General features: G+C 40.7%; 1 pseudogene across 1 annotated transcript; it reads right to left on the bottom strand.

Moving 5' to 3' along the window:
- Positions 1 to 6,026: 6,026 nt before the first annotated feature.
- LOC308337466 (large ribosomal subunit protein eL27-like) lies at positions 6,027 to 6,538 on the bottom strand (annotated as a pseudogene). Its single transcript has one exon. The product of its transcript is annotated as a large ribosomal subunit protein eL27-like (transcript).
- Positions 6,539 to 16,884: the final 10,346 nt, after the last annotated feature.

Genomic DNA, 16,884 nt, shown 5'->3' with positions numbered 1-16,884 from the left:
CCAGGACCCTAAGGTCAAGGCCTGAGCCGAAATCAGGTGCTCAACCGACAGAGCCACCCAGGCGCCCCAAATTTGGTAAACTTTAGCCCATCCTAAACTTCTTATGCCTTTACAAAAACATGAACATCTGTAACAACCAGTTTCAGCATCATACACTATTTTAAGACTTATTATCATTGTAGGGAAGTCATGGTATTGAATGTGCCTTTAAGACATAAACCCAGTTCTTGTGATCTCTTAGCTATAATATATTGAAAAACATTTATTTGTTCTAGTTCCCAATGTGATTGAAATCCTAATTGGAATAATTAAAATAATAATTTGCAGTGCATTATTTAGTAGGAATCATTCAATAGACATTGGCACACATGCTGTCTATCTGTTACATAAAATAGTACTTAATCATTGTGGACTTAGGAGTTATAGTCATGGTTAGGAGTATCAGCTCTAAGCTTGACTTGAAATTAGGCTGCCATTCCTACTTGTGTGTTAATAAGCAAGTTACTTAATTTCTTTAAGTCATGGTTGCCTTGTCTCAAATGGGGAAAACAAGGAATTTTATAAGAATCAAATCTTGGGGCGCCTGGGTGGCTCAGTGGGTTGAGCCGCTGCCTTCGGCTCAGGTCATGATCTCAGGGTCCTGGGATCGAGTCCCGCATTGGGCTCTCTGCTCAGCAGGGAGCCTGCTTCCATCTCTCTCTCTCTGCCTGCCTCTCTGTCTACTTGTGATCTCTCTCTGTCAAATAAATAAAAATCTTTAAAAAAAAAAAGAATCAAATTTTATTTGATTTATTTATTTTGATTTTATAAGAATCAAATCTAGGGGTGTCTGGGTGGTTTAGTGGGTTACAGGTGTGACTCTTGATTTCAGCTCTGGTGATGATCTTGAGGTCATAAGGTCAGCCACATGTGTCAAACTCTGCACTTAGCCGGGAGTCTGCTGGAGATCCTCTCTATCCTTCTGTCCCTCCCTCCCTCTCTAAAATAAGTAAATAAATCTTTTTTAAAAAGAATTAAATAAAATAATGCATGTAAAAAAATTAGCACAGTACTTACAATATTCTAAGAGTCAATGAATGCTAGCTACTATTATTTTATATAAATAGTATAATTTGATTTTCAAAAGAATTTTGGCTGTTAGTTTACATTTTTTCCAGCTATTTTATTTAAAGCAAACATCTATAGAAGAAAAAAAATCAAAAGAATGAGCTAAGTGACAACATCAGCAACTTAGTAGTTACCAAAGAATAGGGGACATTTTTATCTGTTAAATTACTTGATATTGTTGTCAATTATTTGGACAAATGACTAAAGAAAATGACAAAAATTAACCACCAGGCTTTGAATGACTTTGCCTTAACGCTTACTGGTGGGATTTCTTTTCAAGTGCCTCACTATTACTTAGGAAATAACCTGATTTTAATTAGACTTTTAGAAAACTTTATTGTGAAAGAATTACTGATTCACGGGCACTGGCAAAAATAGTGCAGAAAGAAAGAATGTGCCCTTTACCTTGCTTTCCTCAGTGTAACTATAGTAATTTCTCAGAGCCTAAACAATTGACATTGGTACAATGTGTTTATAATTTTACACCATTTTGTCACTTTATATATGCATCTAACCACTTCCGCACCAAGATATAGATCTATTCCATCTTCATAAACCCAAGTTAGACAACTCAAGAGAATAAGAAAGGAAAGAAAATCTGTTCTATTTACCCACACTTTTCTTACCATGTTCTTTTTTTCTTCCTGATATTATGAGATTCCTTATTTTATCATTTCCTTTCAGTTGAGACATCTTCCTTTAGCCTTTCTTTTAGAGTAGGTCTCGTGGCAACAAATTCTTAGTTTTCCTTCATCTGAGAATAGACTGATTTCTCCTTCATTCCTGAAGGAAATTTTTGCAGGATATTAGATTCTGGGTTGACAGTTCCTTTCTTCCCACATTCGAAAAATCTCGTATGCCCCTTCCTTATGGCCTCCATGGTTTACTGATGAAAAATCTGTCATGTGAATTGTTTCCCCTTGTAGGCAAGGTGGCACTTCTCTGTCTCCCTCTGATTTCAGGATTTTTTAATGCATCAAAAGTACGACTATGATGTATATTAGATAAGATTTTTTCAGATTTACCCAGTTTGGGGTTCACACAGCCTCTTGAGTCTGTAGGCTTTTTTCTTTTGAAATTTCCAGCCATTATTCCTTGGAGTACCTTTTCAATGGCACCTTATTTTTCTCTCCTCAGATTCTGATGACATGAATGTTAAATCTTATTTTATGGTTCCCCCAGTCCTGATGTTCTGTTTTTCTCTCCCTTTTGTTTAGATTGGGTAATTAGTATTATTCTGTCTTTGAATTCACTATTTTCTTCTGCCCCTTTCATTGTACTGCTGAGCCTATCTGCTGAGTGTTTTATTTTCAGTTATTGTATGTTCCAGTTTCAAGAGTTCCATTTGGGGCTGCTTCATATCTTCTATTTCTTTTCTGTGACTTTCTGTTTCTTTGCTGAGACTCTTTTTTCATTTGTTTTGAGCATGTTCTTATTGCTTGTTCAAGCATTTTTTATGATGGCTGCTTTAAAATCTTTGTCACATGTTGACATCTCTGTCATCTTGACATTGACATTTATTTTGTCATTCAGCTTGAGTTGGTATGATGAGTGGTTTTTTTGGGGGGGGTGTAGACTTGGACATTTTAAGCATGTCATGAGATTTGGAGTTTTATTGATGTTTTCTGTTTTAGCCAGCTTTTTCTGGTACCACTCCGTCAGGGGTGGGGACAGTGGTGACTCATTACTGCCAAGTGGGTCTCAATGTCTAGATGCCCCAGTTGACCTCTGTTGATGCTTGAGGGGTCAGCTTCTCATTAATGCTGGGTGAGGGTGGGAGTACTGGCTCCCCATTGGGCCTTCAGTGGTACCTCCCTGACTGAGAAGGGTAGGAGTGCATTGTTACTGCTCTGTACGTGGCATCCACGGATGCCGTGGTGGAGGATAGCCACATTACCACTGGGCAGTGGTGCAAGTTCGGACTTTCTTGTTAGCCTCCTCTGACACCACCCCAGCTGGGGTAAGTATGCCTCATTACAGCCTTGTGAGGATGAACGTTTAGGCTCCTAAGTCTTTGTTGATGTGTGTATCATTACAATTTTTTCCATGGTGTTGGGCTGGAATAGAGCAGTTCTTATCTAAAAGTATTCTGTCCTGCTAACCTGCCCCTTGCCTGATCTGTTGGCTAGGTGAACAGGGTTTTTTTTTCCTCTGTGCTCATTGTCATTTCTTGGTTTTCTGCTTCTTCGGCTTCACAGCTAGAATATATGGGTTTAGTAGAAAACCCATGGAACTCACCACTGTGTTGTTCCTTGGGTCCTGAGTTCCCTGGCCAGTCTGCCTCTTCTCTCCAGCTTTCAGAGCTTTCTTGTATTTGTTTTATATATGATGTCCATGGTTTTTAGCGGCACTTTGTAGGAGGAATAGGGAAACACACATCTACTTCATCTCTTCCAAAGATGTTTGACTTATTTTTGGTATTTCTGAATTCTTGCCAGTGATTAAGGTTTAGTTCTATCTCCTAACCTGGAACTGGAGAATTTTTGGAGTAGCTTTGTATCCCATCTTTTTACTTTAGCTGTTATTATTTAAAGGTATCTTTTATAGGCAACATTTCTTTAGTTTGTAAGGCAAAGTGCTAATTCTAAGAAGCTGGTACCTTAATTCTAAGAATTCTTCTTAATTCTAAGAAGCTGGTACCAGACTCGAGAGTCTGCCATACCTTTAAGAATTTACATGTATTAAACAAATCTGTCTTGAGGTAAGGGCAATAAAAGAGGATGGATGTATAGATGACAGATTTCAAAGAGAATAAAATCTCAGAGTGAGAGTGCGGGACTAGTGTCAGACTGAATTTAGTAATGCAATTATAGTGCTTAAGTAATGATTAAACTTGCATGTTATTGCAGCATTAGTTAACTAGCAAACACATAACTCTCCTTAAAATCCGTTAGAGACACACTGTACTGGTGCACATTATTGTTTTACGTGTCCTGAAACAGTAAATATAGATTGAACTGATTGAAAGATTTTCTGCTTTAGTAGTGAATTTCCTCGGTGCTTCAGTATCTGACTGTGATTTTACTTTGGCTTTTCTGTTGTTTTCCTCTCTCTCTCTCTCTCTCTCTCTCTCTATCTCTCTTTTTTTTAAAAGATTTTATTTATTTAGTTGAGAGACAGAGAGAGTGAGAGAGAACACCAGAGGGGAGAGGGTCAGAGGTAGAAGCAGACTCCCTGTGGTGCTGGGAGCCCGATGTGGGACTTGATCCCGGGACTCTGGGATCATGACCCAAGCGGAAGGTAGTCACTTAACCAACTGAGCCACCCAGGGACCCTTTGTTGTTTCTCTCTTAAGGAAGTTAGAGAGAACGGCTCCAAGATAATAGCAGTGGCAAAGCCTTCCTTTGCTCCTGGAGTTGAGGTACACTACTAAAGGGCTTGAAGGGGGTATGGATGGCCCCAGAGTTAAAATTTAACTTAGTATAATGAAACATTCAGTGCTGAATGTGAACATACATATCACCCCTCTCAGTTTAGAGACAAAGAACTTGAAGCCCAGAGATGTTGTCAGACCTGGGAGAGGTAACAACTACTTGGAAAGAAATGGTGCTCAAAGTCAGATGCCCTGATCCTGGGGCCATTGTGTTTTCTGTTAGCTGGTACAGTGATGGGAGACTGAGACCCAGAGCCCGCCCTCCAAAATTCTAGTGTGGGAGATGGCAAGGACAAAAGTAACTAGAGAATGTGGTAGAAAGTTACTGCACTCATAAAAGATGGTCAGATAAAGTTCTGTGAAATGTAATTCTTCAGTCATTTAAAAATATACATCAGTCAAAAAAATATACTTCAGGGGGCCCCTGGGTGGTTCAGTCATTAAGTGTCTGCCTTCAGCTCAGGTCATGATCCCAGGGTCCTGGGATCGAGCCCCGCATCTGGCTCCCTGTTCTGCCTGCTTCTCCTTCTCCTACTCCCCCTGCTTGTGTTCCCTCTCCCACTGTGTCTCTCTCTGTCAAATAAATAAATCTTTAAAAAAAAATCTGTGTGTGTGTGTGTATGTGTGTGTGTGTGTGTATATATATACACATACTTATGTATATTTCAGTTCTGTCCTATGAGTACATAAAGAAAAGGAAAGAAGTCAGAAACCTTGCTTCTAAACTCTTTTAGAGAAAGAGATCCTTAAACTTACTGGTTTTTATTTTGAAAAGTTATGCTCCTGGGATAAAAATGTAGACAGTGGTGCTTGGTTTAGAGCTTTTCATAATTTATTTAACCCAGTGTAAAGTGTTTATATACAGGCATACCTCATTTTATTGTACTTTGCTTTTATCGCACTTTACAGATAGAGTGTTTTATAAATTGAAGGTTTGGGGCAGCCCTGCATCAAGCAGGTCTGTCGGCACTATTTTTCCAAGAGCATTTCCCCATTGCATGTCTCTGTGTCATGCTTTGGTAATTCTTGCAATTATTTCAGGGTTTTTTTTCATGATTATTATATTTGTTACGGTCATTTGTGATCAGTGGTCTTTGATGTTACTATTCTGATTATTTTGGAGCATCATGAACCACGTCCATATAAGATGGTGAACTTAATTGATAAATATTGTGTGTGTTTCCTTTTTTTTTCTTAAGATTTTATTTATTTGACAGAGAAACAGCAAGAGAGGGAACCCAAGCAGGGGGAGTGGGAGAGGGAGAAGCGGGATTCCCACGGAGCAGAGAGCCCGATGCGGGGCTCGATCCCAGGATCCCAGGATCATGACCTGAGCTGAAGTCAGACGCTTAATGGCTGCGCCATCCAGGCACCCCTGTTCCATGTGTTCTGACTGCTCCACCAACCACATGTTCCTTAGTCTCCCTCTCTTGGAGGCTCCTTATTCCGAGACATTACAGTATTGAAATCAGTTTAAATCATTGTAGGGTTAAATTAATAACCCTGCAATGGCCAGTAAGTGTTCAAATGAAAGGAGTCACATGTCTCACTTTAAATCACAAGGTAGATGATGAAGCTTAGTGACGAAGGCATGTCTTAAGCCGAGACAGGCTTGTGTGTGTTGGGGTGGGGGGTGACTGCAACGAAAAAAAAATTGCAACTTCTGGAAGAACCATTTATTCTTGCTGGTCTTGTATGTCCCCTCGAACTTGACCTTGGCCTCTCATGGGACCTTGCATTGAAGAGCAGGTTCTCTGAAGACATCCTTATTGACGACCATTTTGTCCAAGGGGATATCCACAGAGTACCTCGTGGGCATGGAATGATTGTGGTTATAAACATTCGCAGAAGACTTGATCTTTGACCTCTTGGCAATTTCTTCTTGCCCATGGCAGCTGTCACTTTGCAGGGATAGCGGTTCATTCCAGCCACCTGAGCGTGGCTGTAGGGACAGTCTGAGGTGCCATCATCAATGTTCTTCACGATGACCGCTTTGCATCAGAAGTACTGTCCAGCTAGGACCAGCACCACCTTCCCAGGTTTTATGAACTTGCCCATCTCGACACCAGCCACTCAAGCCTACAGCAGCAAGAAGGGAGATTTTCTAATAAAGTCCTTGAATGGTGGAATGAGTCATCTCAGGGTACGGGGGCTTCTGTCACCGGAAATGATTAAGGAAAGGCTCACCAACGTCTTGACAGGAATGCTGGTTTATAGGAGAATTAAGCGTTGTGGAGGTGGTGGGATCTAGATGATCTATTAAGTTCCTCTTGGACTCTAAGATTTTATTATTGAAATTATTTGAATTGCTGCCTAAGCTTTGGAGATATAAGCAGAGTTTAAATATTTTATTTTCCTCATTTGATACAGGAGAAATCCTATATTTTTTGATTTTTAGAGAATGAAGCTGTCATATCCAACATTAGAAAAAATCTATCACTGTGGAGTAACATTCTCATTATCAGGATTATATATTACATTAGCCAACACTGTATTTCATCAGAGGTGTCTACAGAACTAACATTTTAGTCCATGCATTTCTCATGGGTAGAAGAATGGAAGCAGAACACCAGATTTAGTCTGTGTGCTGGAGATTTCCCACTATAAGAAGATATGAATGTGTTTTAATTTCTAGTAGGGGTCAATACAGTCATGTCCAATGTCCTTCTTAATACAGATATTTCAGGTGCTTTCTAGTCTTTATTATAGTGTAACATACACGTAGCAATACACTGAAAAAAAACAACAACAAAAAAGTACCCGTAAAAAGGAAGTCTTCTCTCTCTAGTGGCAGACATTGTTAGTTTTTTTATTTTTGTCTTTATGCGTACAGATGTTTTCTATGCAAATGAAAGTAGGTACATATATCCTCTTTTAAATACAAATGAGAACAAATGATAGAAACTGCTCTTTGCATGCTCCTTAAAAAATGATTTAACATATGTTCAGATCTTCCCATGTCAGGACATAAGTAACTACTTTATATAATTTTTAACAATTGAGATATAATTCACATAACATAAAATTCGTCCTTTCCAAATGCACAATTTAGTCTTTTTTAAAAAATTTGTTCACAAAATTGTGCAACCATTATCACTAATTACAGAACATTTTCATCAAAAGAAACCTTGTATCCATTAGCAGACACTTCACAACACCGCCCCCCCCATCCTTGGCAACCCCCTGCTGTCTCTGTGGATTTGCTTATTCTGAACATTCCATATAAATAGAAGCATACAATATATGGCATATTTTGTCTAGCTTCTTTCACTTAGGACAATGATTTCAGGGTTCCTTCATGTTCTCTAACATTTATCAGTAGTTAAGTCCTTCTGTGACTGAATAGCATTTTATTGGATAGATATTATAAAAATTTTTGGATACGCATCCATTGATGGATAGTTGGCTTGTTTCCGCTTTTTGGTTCGTATGAAGAATGCTGCTACGAATGTTCATGTGCACAAGTTTACGTGGCGTGTTGCCTTCCTATTTTTAATAACTTCATAGTAACCCATCACGTGGGTGCTCTGTAGTTTATCTAAATTTGTCTCCTACTCAGGGCATTTGGATTAGGTGTAAGCACTGTAATTAAATCTCTCGCAAACTGTCTTGCACATCCATTTCTGTGCAGCTTTGTGAGACAACATTGTAAAGCAGGGGAATTACCACATCAAATGATATGTGTAATTTTTCATTTTGATTAATATATTGCCTCATTGCCTCCTGGAGAAGTTTCATCAATTGAGGCTTCCACATATCTGTTCCCTCGCGGTGTTTCCTGTTATCTTTTTAATCTCCCCAGCTTTTGTAATGTTCACTTTTATTCCTAATATTTTATGCTGACTCTTTTTGCCAGAGGTTTGGCCCTGTGACTAGGCTATCTGCCCCTGTTGCCCAACACCCCAACTCTTGATCATTCTTGATTTGTATTATTTTTGTTTTCCATTTCGTTTATTTGCGCTCTTTATTATTTCTATACGATTTGAAATTTTATTATGTCAGGGTTTGTTCTAGCTTATTACGTTGGATGCCTAGTCTATCTATTTTTTTGGCCTTTCTTATTTAATGTAAGCACTTAAGATCACAAGCTTTCCTCTAAGCTTTGCTTTACCTGCACCTCACAAGTTTTGCTATGTTGTTTGTTATTCTTACATTTTAAGCATTTTCTAATTTCTTTTGTGATTCCTTCTTTGACCCTATGTGTAATTTAGAAGTGTTTCTTGATATCCAAACTTGGATGGCTTTAGTTATCACTTAGTGTTTTTTAGCATAATTTCATAGTGAATATAGAATATAGTTTTTAAAAGAAGATTTATTTATTTGAGAGAGAGAGAGAGAGAGAACACACTAGTGGGAGGGGCAGAGGGAGAGAGAGAGAGAGTCTCAAGCAGACTCCTTGCTGAATGCAGAGCCTGTCTTAGGGCTCAATCTCACAACCCTGAGATCAGGACTTGAGCTAAAACTAAGAGTTGGGTGCTTAACGAACTGTGCCACCCTGAGAATATACTTTGATTTTTAGTCCTTTTGATATTTGTTGAGACTTACTTTATGGCCTGGTATGTCATCAGTTTTTGAAAATATTCTGTGTGTGTGCTTGTGAAAACAAGATATTTTCTCCATTTGATGAAATAATGTTCTATGTATACTTAATAGATTAAACTCGATAATTGAATTCAAAGTATGTGTAACCTTACCAGATTATTTTTGTCTGCTTGTTTTGTCTGCAGTTACTGAGAGAAGTGGTTTAAAATATTCTCGGGTTGCCTGGGTGGCTCAGATGGTTAAGCATCTGCCTTCGGCTCAGGTCATGATCTCCAGGTCCTGGGATTGAGCCCCACGTCGGGCTTCTAGCTCATTGGGGAGTCTGCTTCTCTCTCTGCCTCTCCCCCTGCTTGTGCTCTCTCTGCCCCTCTGTCTCCCAAATGAGTAAATAAGATCTTTTAAAAAAATTCTAATCTGTGAATTTTTCAGTTTCTTAGTATTTTTCACCCATTTTTTTGAATATATGTTTTGAAGCTGTGTATTAATGGCATAAAAGTTTAGAATTGTTTTGCCTTTCTTGTAAATTGAAACTTCTCTCCTGATGTGGTCAGAAGGGGAAAGAATCCTATATCCCTCCTGCTTTTTCTTCTCCTTTTCCCCCCGGGAACATCCTACCCACACACACCTGGCTATGGGAATAACAGTCGACCACTGGAAATTCAACTCTATCTGTTGGGAAAAGCAACCATGTTATTTGTAATTCAATTTTCCCCCAATATGGCAGGTAACTATAGAAAGTCTTAGAAGAATGAAGGAAGTAATTCTGAAGGTTGGGGAAAGCATGTTTGGAAACCAATGGCTAAAACTTCTTAACTAATAATATGATGTTGACTCCTTATATCCAGTAAAGATTTTTACTCACTTCTACCAGCTGTTGGTGCCCATGTGTCTCCCTTGCTGATTGTTTTCATGTTTGCCTGTTTCTCTTCCACCTTCTGTGTATTTGTCAGGGAGGTCATCTAGTTTCAAAGCTGGAAGGGACCTTAGAAGATTTTTTTCCTCTGTCTTTTCTCACCCCAAGGACACTTGATAGAAGAAGCAGCTCAGCTCCTTGTAGGTGAATTAAGTTTTTCCGAGTTTGACCTTTTAGCAGAGTGGAGATGAGAAACAAAGTCCTGTTCCTGATTTCCTTGTCTTACATTTCCTACTTTTTTCCCCACTTGAAGTTCTCAGGGTAGTCCCAGACCGAGCAACCTGCTGAATCACTGGAATGTTCTACCTATATAAGCTGCTGTAAACGATTTCTTCTTTGGACTATCTTGGGTACAGAGGACACTATGACCTCAGCTGAAATGTGGATACTACTGAAAGATTTGCTTGTTGGAGTAAAAATCTCAACCATAATTCTGTCAGCTCTTTTCAGTTTCGCCACTCTTGGAGACTGGGAACAAATTGGTTTCCAGAGGGTCCAGAACCCCTTAAATGCATGTTTCTGAGTCTGACCTGGCAGCAGATGTTCCTACATATTTCCCTGAAGTAAAAGTAAGTAAAGTAAGCTTGTTGGCTTCATCCCGTTGTGGCGGTTCCGCTGCGTGGGTTTTAGTGGTTGGCTTTTTCTTCAGTTACACAACTGCCAGCATCTACCCCATGGATGTTCTCACTCCTTGGGATTATGCCACTGGTTGGTAGTACGATCTTGTGGGGGCAGATGGACTTCCCTTTATGGTGAGTTCCCTATGTCCTCCAGGCTGGTTATGGAATTGATGACAGTGACAAACATCTTCCACTGGTGATTTTTTAAGAATTTCTCAAGTTGTGGGGCGCCTGGGTGGCTCAGTGGGTTAAGCCTCTGCCTTCGGCTCAGGTCATGATCTCAGGGTCTTGGGATCGAGCCCCGCATCAGGCTCTCTGCTCAGCAGGGAGCCTACTTCCTCCTCTCTCTCTCTCTGCCTGCCTCTCTGCCTGCTTGTGATCTCTGTCAAAAAAATAAATAAAATCTTTAAAAAAAAAAAAAAAGAATTTCTCAAGTTGTAAACATCACAGGCTCTTTGCCCGTAAGTTTATGTGTTTGAAGGCTGGACTCTAGTAAATCCATATATATATTTTTTAATTTTACTGCCCCCGCTCACAACATAGAAGTTGGTGAAGGTGTCTGTGGGTTTGTGTAGCTGGTTCCCTTTCTTTGCTTTTTTCCTCCTGCCCCACCATGTACACATTTAATTTTCTTGGTCTGAGCTTCCCTTTACTTTCTAGAGGGTCGCTGCGTGTGTTGAGAGCTGCCGATGGAAGGCACTACAACGGTGAAAGTATGACAGAAGATAATACCTTGAGAACTATTGTCTGTGCTCTTTGGATTGGAGGATAGTTTCCATGGTCTGTGTTAACCTTAGAAATAACACTGTCACGTGTGTTACCAACAAAAATGGGTTCATTCAAGGATAGCAGAGAATTACAATTTGGGATGAGCAAGCTGAAGCAAAACCATAGGCAAGTCTGGAGAACACAGGAGAAGAATGCTCTTTTACAGAAGGAAGGGAAGGGTTGGGGGTGGGTGCTGTTATAAACAAAAAGTCTATTGGAGTAAATGGTGGGTTCAAGGTGTAGTGGCTTTTCATTGACTGAGCTGTGACAATCTCTCACTGACTCTGCTGTGGTGGTGGTGGTGGGGGAAACCTTTCTTCTTCATTTTGGGGTAGTAAAGTAGCTGAAGTAGTATCAGCTTGTAAGGCAGGTCTCTTCCTTTGGGTCTGCAATTGACCACCATGCGTAGGGCACGAGAGCTCCCCCTTCTGGCCTCCTGGCTCCTTTCTAAATGAGGTTGCCTTTTATTAAGTTTCACATCTATGAGGCTTTTAGTTTGAGTATCTCGGACCCTTGCTCCTCTTCCAAGCTCAGTACACTATAGTTCATCTTCCTGTGTCCTTAGAGCTTTTCGTTAGTGATGAGGACGGATTTCAGTCTGGACAATCTGTAGGAGTTAACTAGGTATTCTGGGGGAGGGAGGGGCTTTCCAGGGTTGAGTGAACCCTCTAAGGGAGGTAAAACGTGAACCAGAGCTAGGCACTCTGTGTGCTGGCAGTGGAGAGGGATGAGAATTAGCAAGCGACCAGGTCCTCCCTAAAAGGTTTATATGTAACTCCAAAGAGATTAGTTTTTATACTGAGGAGCCATTGCGATATTTGTCAGCAGAGAGGTGACTTCAGAGTCGCCTTTGAGCCATATTAGTCAGGCTGTAGCTTGTAGAGGTAATTGAAGGAGGGCAAGTCCCAAGATTAATCAGGAGATGAGTTAGAAGGCTGATAGAGTAATTCAAGCTAAAATAATATGTCTGAACTAAGATCTCATAGAAAGGAGAGAGAGGACAAAGGATGGGTTTGAAAGCCAGTAGAAGGCTTTGCATCTTGAATGGATGAAGGATCGAGAATGTGGGAAGGAATAAAGGACAAAGCCCCAGGTTTCTGGCTTGCACTGACTTGGTCAAGGACCTGACATTCCCAGGGCCATAGAATACGACAGGAGTGGGGGAGGCAAAAAGCCAATCACATAGGCAGGGTGATGAGTTCAGTCAGAACGCACTAAAATGAAGGTGCTCCCGTTCCACCTCTGTGCTCTAGGAGGCAGTTCTGGATCTGGTTCTGGATCTCAGAAGAGGTCTTGGCTTAAAATAAAAGAATTTTATGTTACATGTTTTTGACCACAATGACAAATAATTTTAAAATAACATAAATGTTGCAAAATTTTTAGTTTAGAAATTACCAGCAAACGGGTGGTAGTTGAAGCCAGGGAGTGCATGAGATTCTTGGCTCTTAGGTGGGCTCATAAAGTGAGAAGGACAGAAATAAGTGAACCACCAGCATTGTAGGTAGAGCTGGGCAGAGAAGAAGAGATCTAAAATTGTACCGTCAGGAAAATCAGGAGACCAAGCCGGAGTGGATTTAGAACATGGTGGAAGAGATGTTTAATATTTAATCTAAAAAGTAGTCTTCCGTGCCACACTCCAGCGATGCCAGGTCAGGAAGGAGCGAACGTGGTCAGTGACGTGGATTTAGCTACTACAGCCTGCTAGTGACTTTGGTGGGTGAGAGCAGTTGCCTGTAACGCATTCGTTTGCAATTATGTTTTTACCCGGTCTTCTCCACTGGAGACATCTTTATGTAGTCCACAGTACCTAACACATAGTAAGCACTCGATAAATAGTTGTTGCATTAATAAATTGGAATGTGATCGTCCTTACGATCAAGAGAAATCCTGATTGAGGTCTGGGTCTGCTCTGCTGAAAGTTTGGTGTTTGGTGGGTAGAGTAATAGTCTACTAGATTCTGCTTCTGTGTCACAAGATATTTGTGGATAAACTCTTGAAAATTCTTAGTTAAAATAGTTAAGACAGTTTCTCACTTTGTTTTTTATTTTGCGTATCAGGGGATTTTAGCATTCAAGATGATTGATACTTCTACTTTATTTTGCAAGTTTTTCTCTTTTGTTCCTTCCTCCTTGATATATTGAAACCTCACTTTCTATTGAGAAGGCTTGTACCTTATTTAAAAAGAGCAGCATAGGAAGAGAACATTGCGTTGTGTTGTAGGAGTCAGGTTATTGTGAAATGAACTCTGACTTTTTAAAAGGTACTGCAGTGTAACAAACTAGCATCAATTGCAATATAAATCATTCACAATTTAGGTTTATCTGCGAGTTTAAAAGAGCCTTTGAACATTTCATAATTGGATAATTTGTTTGTATTACATGGCCTTAGTCATTTGGGCTTCTGGAATATTATCATTTGTTAGAACCTAGTGGGAGTTTGTATAGCTTCCCTTAAATAAAACTGTTTCTTTTTTAAAGGAAATGGCTCCCTCTGTGGTAGTAGCACTGGGGAGAAGGACTGGGAGGAGGGAGGTGTGGAGTAGTATGTAGGAAAAAGGGGGTGTTAAGATGAATTTTCTATGTCAATTTGGCTATTCGCCTACACATTCTACATGTTTCTTTGGAGGTATTTTTAGATGAGTTGAACATTTAAATCAGTATACTTTACTGTGTAAAGCAGGTTACCCTCCATAGAGTGAGTGGGACTTATCCGATTATTTGAAGGACTTAATAGAAAAAGACTGATCCACCCCAAAGAAAGAATTCTGTCAGCCACCTGACTACCTTTGGACTCAAGCTTCAACATCAGCCTGCCAGCATCCACAGTGGTGTGAACCAATTCCTTAAAATCTGTCTTCCCCTCTCCCCCATGCATGTGTGTGTGCGTGTGTGTGTGTTTTATATTTAAATATATAGGGGTGCCTGGCTGACTCTGTTTGTTGGAAGAGCACGTGACTCTTGATCTTGGAGTTGTGAGCTCTGGAGAACCCTCACTAGTGCAAGGGAAAACACAGTTTTGCTTCATTATTTTAAATACTTTTGCTTTCCATGTCTACCTCTGTGTCTCCTCTGGGTTTGGTGCTTTCTGGAAAAGCGAGACACACTTGATCACAGATGCAGGTCAGTGAACATGCTGGGACCTCCCTGGGCATCGAGTAAAGTACGGGCTGGCTCTTCGCTGGCTCCCAGCTGAATGAGGCTAGGTCTCTGCTCTTGAGGAGTTTAAGACCGGAAGTGAGCAAACATCTGGGGGATAAGGCTGCTTGGGATGGGTTCTGTAAGAGAAAGCTGCACAGCGTGCAGTAGAAATCAGAAGGGACTGCTGACTTCTGAGGGGCTGCTTGGGGAAGCTTGGGGCTGGTCCTTAAGGACGATGGGGTCTACTTACTGCCTTGGGGTGGAGAAAGTGGGGTCGCACAGGCGCATCCCAGAAAGAGGTAATAGGATGACCGAAGGCCCAGGACTCAGGAAGTAGGCGGTACACTGGGGATAGGGAAAAAATGTGACTCTATTTTACAGGAATACTCTCTAGCGAGATATTTTCAGCATGAAATGGACCCTAGAAAAGAGACAGCTTGCCGTTTCCTCCCAGCAGCTGTGGGCAGGAACGAATGCAAATGTGCAAATGCTTGTATACATGCGTGCTCGGTTTCTTCCACTGGGGTTGCTCCTGTTAGAGACACCATGGCCGTGTCCTCTAATCTGGTCTCTTCTGCTATCCAGGACGACTGAACTTTCCCTCTGGGCTCAGCATCCCTCAGGGGATGGAAGGCAAATGAAGCTTGGGGGTTGGCAGTCCCTGCTTCACAGCTGTGCTCGGAGCTTGTCTCACGTTGGCCGGGCTTGCTGCTCCCTGGGAACGTGGCTGGGGGCTGGGGGAGCCCTGTAAGGTATTTTAGTTGTCGTTAGTGAGGCATTCTTTGCTCTGAGGTGTTTTGTAATAACTCCAATGAGGTGGAGTATGTGAAAGCACTTCGTAAACTGCAAAGCTCTGAACAGATGCAGTCATTATCATAAGTCTTTTCTCTCTACAGACAGTGGATGTTATGTTAGTGTCATATTTAAGTTTTTGAGCAAGGCCTTAACTCTTAACTTTCTGTAATCAAGTATTGGTATAACAGCTTTTTTAAAAAAAAGGTTTATTTATTTATTTGAGAGAGAGAGAGTGTGTGCGCGTGCACACAGGGCGCACGAGCAATGGAAGGGGGAGAGGAAGAGGGAGAGAGAGAATCCTCGGGCAGACTCTCCGTGGATCGCAGAGCCTGATGCAGGCTTGATCCCAGGACCCTGAGATCATGACCTGAGCTGCAATGAAGAGTCTGATGCTTAACCCACCCAGGTACCCCGTAACTTTTTTTTTTGTTGTAAGTTACTTTCATTTTCCTGATGGGCTGTTTTGGAACCTCATTCAAAGGATTTAATTAGGAGAGGCTGCTAAAAGAACTCCTTTGTGTCACCTGTGGCAGTCCTGTAGCACGTTCTTATTTCACCATCCCTAAATATGGGTCCACTTGGTAATTTAAGTCGCATAGATTTAAGTTTTAGACACTTTGGGTTAGGTTTATTGAGGTGTAATTTACGTATAGAAAAAAAATTCTCCCCCTTTAGTGTACAGTTCTGTTTTGACAAACCTATAATCGTCACGTCAACACCACCACCACATGAAGATACAGGACAGTTCTGTGACCACCTAGATTCGCCTGCTGTGTTGTCAGCGTGTCATCTCACCCTGGCCTCCAGCAAGCACTGATCTGTTCTCTGTCCCTAAACTTTTGCCTTTCCCAGTTAGTCATATAAATGGAATCATACAGTACTTAGTCTTGTGAATCTGGCTCCTTTCCCTTACTTAGCTAACAACTTCAAGACTCGTTCAAATTGTTGCATGGATCAGTAGTCTGTTCCTTTTTACTGCTGAGTGTTATCTTTTGGTGTGAATGTACCACTGTTTATCCATTCACCACTTGGAGGACACTTGGACTGTTTTCAGATTGGGATGATATCAATAAAGCTGCCATAAACATTCATTTATAGATTTTTGTGTGAACCTAAGTTTTCATTTCTTAGGGTAAATATCATTGGGTAGTCTTGATGGATCATATGACCAATGTATGTTTTAACTTTATAAAAAGATGACTGACTGTTTTTACCAGCAGTATATGAGAATTTCAGTTGCTCAGAATCCTTGCCAGCCCCTTGGTATTGTATTTTATTTTATTTTTTTTAAAGATTTTATTTATTTATTTGACAGAGATCACAAGTAGGCAGAGAGGCAGGCAGAGAGAAAGGAGGAAGCAGGCTCCCTGCTGAGCAGAGAACCGGACGCGGGGCTCGATCCCAGGACCCCGGGATCATGACCTGAGCTGAAAGCAGAAGCTTTAACCCGCTGAGCCACCCAGGCGCCACCCTTGGTATTGTATTTTAAAAAATTTTTAGCCGTTCTGTAGGTAGTAAGATAACTAATTGCATTTTCTTAATAAATGAATTTTTTAATTTAAATTTTTTTTTAAAGATTTCGTTCATTTCATTTGACAGAGAGAGAGAGCGCAAGCAAGGGGAGCAGCA

Source organism: Martes martes, assembly GCF_963455335.1.
Source record: "Martes martes genome assembly, chromosome: X".
Lineage (NCBI taxonomy): Eukaryota > Metazoa > Chordata > Mammalia > Carnivora > Mustelidae > Martes > Martes martes.
This window is presented reverse-complemented; position numbering and strand designations above follow the sequence as displayed.